At 49.2% G+C, this 7,489-nt stretch overlaps 1 long non-coding RNA gene across 1 annotated transcript; it reads right to left on the reverse strand.

Moving 5' to 3' along the window:
- Positions 1–261: 261 nt before the first annotated feature.
- Positions 262–2,327, reverse strand: LOC143159002 (uncharacterized). Its single transcript, XR_012995090.1, has 3 exons — positions 2,263–2,327; positions 526–593; positions 262–376 (listed from the first exon to the last, which is right to left on the reverse strand). It is a non-coding gene; the product is annotated as an uncharacterized LOC143159002 (long non-coding RNA).
- Positions 2,328–7,489: the final 5,162 nt, after the last annotated feature.

Consider the following 7,489-nt stretch of genomic DNA (forward strand, 5'->3'; position numbering starts at 1 on the left):
AGCTTTCTTACAGCAGGACTGTCCTGCTGTCACTTGTCAGAGTTGAAACAGCAGTCACCCAGGTATCCAACGCCAACAAAGCTGGTGGCACTTCACACCCGTTATAGGTAGACAAGGCGTCCAGGCTGAGCCTAAATGCCACTTTTCCTACCATTCCAGGGTTCTCAGATCAGGAGGTTGAGGGAGAAGCGATTTGGGGAAAAGATACCACTGCCCCCCCCCCCCCCGGCAAAACAACAGAAGGGAATAAAAATACTTGATGGCTAATATTTTATTAGATTTTGACTAGAACAATAGGAATTACTCTTTTTCCACAGAATTTTCCCCTTTCTTATATTCTGTCAGTGGCAGAAAATGCTGAATCACAAACCTGGAGCTTTTAAAAAAAAAAAAAAGAAAAAAAAGTATTTCATATGCAGAAGAAACATATCTTACATCATTTCATGCTTCCTGCTCTGCTCTCTGGTGCCACGTTCCTCATTTTCAGGCTGTTTTAAAGGTCAGCTTCACAGAACAAATCCTGACCTCAGACATGGGAAATATGCTGCCTCATCACTCCAGGATCTTTTCTCACATGATTAGTCCCAACATTCCTGCAAGTAGAACAGTCCCCATCAACACTGCTGCAGTCAAAAAAAAAAAAAAAAAAAAAAGGCAAGATATTTTTTCTTTCCATTCCCCGAGTTAATATTCACCACCATTACAGCCTCATTTCATAGGCTGGGGGCTACTTCAACAGTGTAATGCTATTGCCATCTATGGGCAAGTAATAGTCTTACCAGCCATACTTACAAGTTAAAAGTCGAAATATATACCTAAACTAACAACTACTCTCAGGAAAGTTTTAAAGGACTTTAAAGAGGATTTTATTTAAGATTTTCCAGCGGCTAAGACGTAGGATCTGGATAAAAGTTATTCACAGACAGCAATTACTTCTCATGGTATTTGTCTTAATCCTAATTATTTATTCATTCAACTGGCTTCATTTTGCCTGAAGAATTTTATTTTGATGTTATAATTTGAGCAGGTGGGAGAGGTCACATTAAGGTGTCGATCCAGAAGCAGCATGCATACTCTATATATTTTAAACAAAAGGTCTGAATTTATTTGAAATGACTACTATTGGTTATCAAATGTTTAAAGAATGATGGAAGGCACAACAGTGACGAACAAGCTTCAGTGCTACAAGAAGGCTGAAGATCAATTTACTTGCTTAGTAACTCTTCTAAAATGTAAGATTTCAACCTTAATAAAAGAACCAGTCAATCTACTGGTTATAAATGACAATATATACTGACAAAATACTTTGACTGAAGTATAAAAGTTACTGCAAACTCTTTTTAGCTTGCTTATGCCTCTAAGAAAGAATCTGGCTCTTTTTCAGTAACCTAGTGGACCATGATCATATGAAAAATTTTTTGTCAGTATCTGCAAGAAATACAAAGCAAAACTGAAGCTCCCACTCACTGGGAGACTCTACAGATGACATTTAAAAGAAAGCACAACACCACAGCAAGATGAAAAATGGCTTTTCTGTTAAATTGTAACTAGCCAGACGGTTATACTGCTCTCAGGTTCATGATAAAGGCATAAAGATTGCCTCCTATGCCTGCAGAGCTCACTGCCAGGTGGCACGGACCACGCATGGTTAACTCGTCAGCCTTGGCCTCTTCTTGGTCCCTGCTGAACCAGTGAAAGGAAAATGCCCAGGCCCTGAGAGCAAAGATTGCCCCACGGCTTGTCACTCGCAAAAAAAAAAAAGGCAGCTAAGGCATCAGACCCATCTCAGTCCCTTGCCAGAGGAAGGGCACTGTAAGACTGAACCTTGTAGAAGTCGTACGAAAAGAACCGAAGCACAAAGTCCTCTTCTAACGAAGTTGGAACAAAAATGTTTGGATAGGATTTCTGGAAGAAAGAGCCAGAGGTGTTTGTGAATAAGCACAAGAATAGGCACTTCCAGTGACCGCAGAACTATAAACAAAAGCACTTTTGTGCACTCCCAGATTACTTGCTCTTATTTTCTCTCACAGTCACATGCTTATGTGGGCCTGCACTGTTTGAAAACATGATTCATTAAGACGCCTTAAATTGCAGCCGAGTACTGTACTATTAATACTGACTTTAACTTTCCTGTTACTTAGCATAATTTGTTTCATAACTGTATCTCTTACGTGACCAAATCCCCACTGAATCCTTTAAAAGTTTTTATTGATATGTGCACTATATTTCCAAAGCGTTTCAGATTTATGGGCTTCCCCCCACCTTGTCATTGTTTCATTGGTTCAGGGACATCCCCTTCTTCTCAGCAGATTGAAACATCCAGTCATCTGAAACAGATTTGGTGACCCTGTAGCATTAAATCATTCTTTGTGGTACTTTATTCCTACTCCGAAAGACTTTATGCATTAGCAGGTACATAAAATTGCACCAGAGACTGAATACATATTGAAAAGTAATAAATGATTCCATATGGTCTTAATTCTTCAAAGCAGTGCACCACTGTTTTAAAGCAATACCGTTTAATTTTCCAATTAGGAAGATGTTTAAATAGCTCTTCTAACCCACAAATATGGGAACACCCTCACTTCAGATATTCTCCCCAGCTGAGAGATTTGGGTGCACCAACAATTTTCACAGTCAAACGGTGTCCTTGGTTAACTAGCCAGCAAGGGTACAATTAGCCAAGGCAGTTAATTTCTTCCTTTTATTCAAAAAAGCTTGTGTCATCATTACTGTGAAGACACAGGTCACAAAGCCTCTGTGAGCAAACTGAATAGCATACGTTCCTCTTTAAGCTTCACATACTTGAACATCTGTCAGACCTCAGCTACAGTTCCTCCCCAGTTTTCCCCATTTACTTCCAAGGAAAAAATACATTTTGGTAAATGGATTATATATATAGGGTTATTATAATAACCCTATATATATATTTTAAGCTTAACATGCCTATTATGAAGAGTAGCTACTGTATTTAGAAACAGCAGGCTCTTCAGCAGATCAGTTCTCAGCATGTATTCAATTACGTGTGCTCACTTAAATAGTACCCCCCAAAAATAATTAAAAAAATAAAATCAGGTCTCACTCTCACTGTCATTGGCTCTCCACAGGTAAAACAGCAGTGAACGACTTAAGATGCACACCTTTAAGACAGCGGTTTGCTAGACTGAAGGAAGTGATTTTGCAGGGCAGGCAAGGGTGTGTACGAATGGAAGAATTCAACTTTTCAGATTCCAGGAGGAGCTTGCAGGGCAGTTAGCTATAATTGCATGCCCCGAGCACATTTCAGTGACCTTCACACGAGCTGCAAGGAATGTAAGGCCTTTAATACCAGAAGCAGGACCGGGGCAGAACTGAGGCATTAAAGTTCAGAACTGCCCTCCCAAAAGCTCCTGCTCAACCAATGCCTAATCCCGGAGGCTCCAGAGTCCTATTTTTAGGCCGTCAGCATCCCAAGATACAGGGCATTCTGCTTTTCACATACCCAGAACCACCCCATGTTGGGCAGCTCCGTGCCTCTCTTCCCCCTGAGCCCAGCGCTGGAATTTGGAACTCAGACACGTCTCCATGCAAGACAAGACCCGAGGCCCCGGCTGCGCAGCCTGCTCAGAGCACATCCAACACATACCAGCAGGCTCCAGCTCCTTACAGCACGGTGCTACGATCGCTCTTCCAAGACGGGACAGCAGGTAGGAGGTGCCCATCGCTATCCCATCGCTCACTGCAGCGTGCCTCAGGCACTCAGGAAATGTGACCCCCTTCCCATTCCTCCGACTTGATGCAGCTCCTGAGTCAGCAGCCGCCCAGTTCCTCCAGGGTGGGAGAGAGAGAACCAGCTGCAAACGCTTATCATCGACTTCCCCACCATGTGCTGAGCCGCTGACTGCTTTTGCTTAACACTTCACCAGCTCCTTTGAACCCTTTCTCAACTCCCCAGGGGGGACTTCCTTCCCCCTGTGTGCCTTGCAGTGCCCCCACACCAGGACACCCAAGGCCAAAGTCTCCCCACTTCTGCACAGTGGGGTTCAGATGCCTCCCTCTGACCTTCCTGGAGAGTATCTACCCTGAAGTTACCCGGGGGGTAAGCTAGCCTGAAGAGTATCTACCGGGAGGTAGGCTAGCCTAACAAGCACTCCATTTTCAACCAGCCTGTTGAACCCGTACTGCTGCCTGGGGGAGAGGGTGGGGATTCAGGATTCATGGGAGCAATCAAGAAGAGGCCATGACCTAGCAGTAACGACATTGCCATGGGCAAGGGAGGGAAACAGCCTTGGATTTGAGTCCCCTTTTCCAAGTCTGCTCTATGTACTTTACATCGAACGTTTGTCAGAGGACAAAACACAAAATTCTGGGAAAAGGACCATAAGCCACATGCTCTGATCACTGGAGATATCGAGTAACAGAGGGAGAGAGGTGCTTGGACTTCTTCCTCCAAGGGCCACATACAGGAGGAAAACAATTAATTCTTTGAAGGAACTGAAACAGGGCATGTGTAGGCACCAGCTCTCAAAAGGAGAGGCCAGGCTGCGAGTCTCAGCAGAGAGAAATCCTTTCCTGCAACCTTCATTCTCTTCACCTGATCCCTGATTAAAGCCTCTGCTATACAAGAGTGCCTTATGTTGGCAGGTAGAGGGAGGCAGGACTGTGAGAGGTGGTTATTTTAAGGCTGTGGTGTGTAAGCACCACTACAACAAAGGAAGGATCGAGGCTACATCTCTCTGCACAGCACCACGTAGACAGGACAGCCACCTCGGGGACATTTTTTGTCCCACGAAGACAACCAATGATGCCACAGTTTCAAAGGTGTAGCTTTCAGGTCTCCCTATCGGTGCCCTACCTCTAGACACTTAGCACACTGGATCCCGCTGCCAGACACGTACCCAGTCCCTTGCCCTCCTGCCTCACACAGACCTCCGCCGCCTTAGGCAGGGCTCCGAGTCCCTCCAGAGGTGGGCTTCAACTTCGCTTTGGGACAAAGGGAGCCGGGAAACCGAGAGACCGTTTTGCCTGATCCTCGGTGCAGCCGTAGCTCCTGGCTGAAGGTAATTTTTAGTGCAAGTGTCACGGCACTTTCAGGAAAGGCTTTCCTCCCAGCGCCGCTGCAGGCGGTACCCGAAGCCTGCCTGCAGCCTCCCCGCGCTGCCCCGCTGAACGAAGGGGCAGCTTCATGCGGCTGGGCCCGGGTAGGGCTCGCAGGGTCCCTGCCGGAGCCCCCCGCCTACACCCCGCACCAGCGGCCGCCTCCCCGCCAGCCTCGCGCCAGCCAGGGCCTGGCGACCGACGCTCACCCCGGGCCAGGCCGGCAGCCCGGCGCGCAGCAAGCCCGGCACCCAGCGAGCCCGCCCGGCCCGCCGCTGCCTCCCGGGAGCGGCCCCGGCCAAGGCCATCGGGGAGGGAGGGGGAGAGGGCGGGCAGCGGCACCCACACACTCCGCACCGGGACGGGGGACGGCGCCCGCCACCCGGCCGGGGCCGCCCCTCCCCCCCGCCTCGCGCCCCCTCCCCGCGCCGCATTTTACTCGATTGTTTATTATTTTCCAGGAGGCGGCGGCGGGGTGGAGGCGCCGACCAATGGGAAGCGCCGCTGCCCTGACGGGCGACAGCCGCCGGCCAATAGGCGGCGAGGGCGGGCCCCGGCGGTCACGCGCGGCTCTAGAGCATGACATCATCTGTTTGCACGGCGCAGCCTAGCTTGGTGCGGGCGGGGCGGTGGCGAGGGGGCGGGGGCCCCGCGAGGGGGCGGGGCTGAGGCGAAGGGGCGGGGCGGGGGTGGGCGGGCAGCCGCCGCGACAGGGCTCGGCGGGGCTGGCGGCCGCGGCCTGGCCCTCGGCTCCTCTCGCCCTGCCGCCGGCGGGGCGCGGGGTGTCGGTGAGCCCGGCTCGCCAGGCGGCCCTCCGAGCGGCAGGTGCCGCGTCCCACTCGGCGGGGAGTAGCTGCCGGCCGTTGGGCTCGCGGCGTGCAGCGCCTCAGGGGCGGCTCTCCCTGGCGGGCGCCCAACAGGCGGTTAAACCCCCCCGCTGAGGTAACCCCGCCGTGGGTCCTCGGGCAGGGCCGCTGCCCCCCCGGTGTGTGGGCGAAGGAAGGTGTTAAACTATAATAATGGAGTAATTAAGCGATAAGTGGGTATAATTAAGCCCGTATGGGGTAACCGAGACGGGTTAAGTGGCATGCCCGGGTTGCACAACGAGTTAGTGGCGGGGCAGAACGGCATTTAGCCGCTCGGACCAGCCCGAGCCAAGTGGGAGAGGTGTCCGTCTGTCTCTCCCCCCCACCCCCCCCCGGTATCGGAGAGGTCGGTTCGTGGGGGTGTCCTGATGGGGCAGGAGGTGAGGGGAGATGGTCAAATGTCTTCCTGAATCATTAACAGAAACGGCTTGTTGCAAGGATGAAATCCTTTCATATCATCTAAGCTGAACGTAAAAAAAAAAAGTGGAGTTTCTTGCCAGATCTTGGCAGTTTGACTCACCCAAATGGTATAAACTCAATAATTGCATGTGCTCCCAAGTATTCAAAAACTATGATGCAAGCTTTTGAGGAGTGTAATGTTAGCTTAAAAACCAAGTTTAAAAATATCTTAAAATATGCAATTAGGGTTTTTTTTTTCCTTACTTTCTTCCTGGCCCTGAAAGTATACTTGGGTCGTATACTTGGGTCACATCCATGGAGCATCAGGAACTTGGCTATTGGTTTAAAATGGAAGCTGAGATGCTCCTTTAATGGGACGTTAAGAACAGGGATTTCAGGAAAACACCAGTATTGCAGGACTCATAAATAAAGCTGAGAAAGCTAGCAACATGGCTATGTGCTGTTTGTGGTTGTTATTAAGCGTACAAAACACTGTTAGAAACCTACTACTTCTGTCCACGAGAAGCTGAGAGTCTCTCGGCCTACGAGGCGCAGCTTTTTGGTGGGCCTTGGCAATGCAGCTTCAGCAGACGTGAGGCCGCTTTAATGACAATTTGAAGCTATAGGGCTGAATTTTCCCACTTCCTCAGCTTCACAGCTCCTTACTCGACCAATTTTTTTGGAGGTTGCATTGTAAACATTGTTTCTTCCAGAAAACTGATCCTGTTTTTTAATGTGGATGACTGTAGTCACCGTACTCCACGCAGTGCAGAAACGGGTCAAGAATTCCTCAGCAGTGGGTGCTGAAGTTTAGGTGTATGCAGAGCAGAATGTTTACAGCCTTAGTGGTTGGTCCCCAAACTGTGAAGATCACTTGAGGAAAGAGTTGTTCCTTCCACAGTAGCAATGTCACCATTTCCTTCTGCTACTGCACTTCTCTTCCTTTCTCTCGGCTCCCTTACATCGGTCAGTCAGCCAGTTCACAGGCTGAAGTCCAGCTTCAATTGATCTTTAAATTGCTGTTCATCACTTTGAGGAAAATTTTATAGTCAGAACTCTGTGGCAAACCCTTCATGTCTCCATGGCACAATCTGGACCCTTGCTCTGTGTCTATCTGCCAGTCAGCCAATCTCCCTGTAATAACTGTG

Source organism: Aptenodytes patagonicus, chromosome 3, assembly GCF_965638725.1.
Source record: "Aptenodytes patagonicus chromosome 3, bAptPat1.pri.cur, whole genome shotgun sequence".
NCBI classification, from domain to species: domain Eukaryota; kingdom Metazoa; phylum Chordata; class Aves; order Sphenisciformes; family Spheniscidae; genus Aptenodytes; species Aptenodytes patagonicus.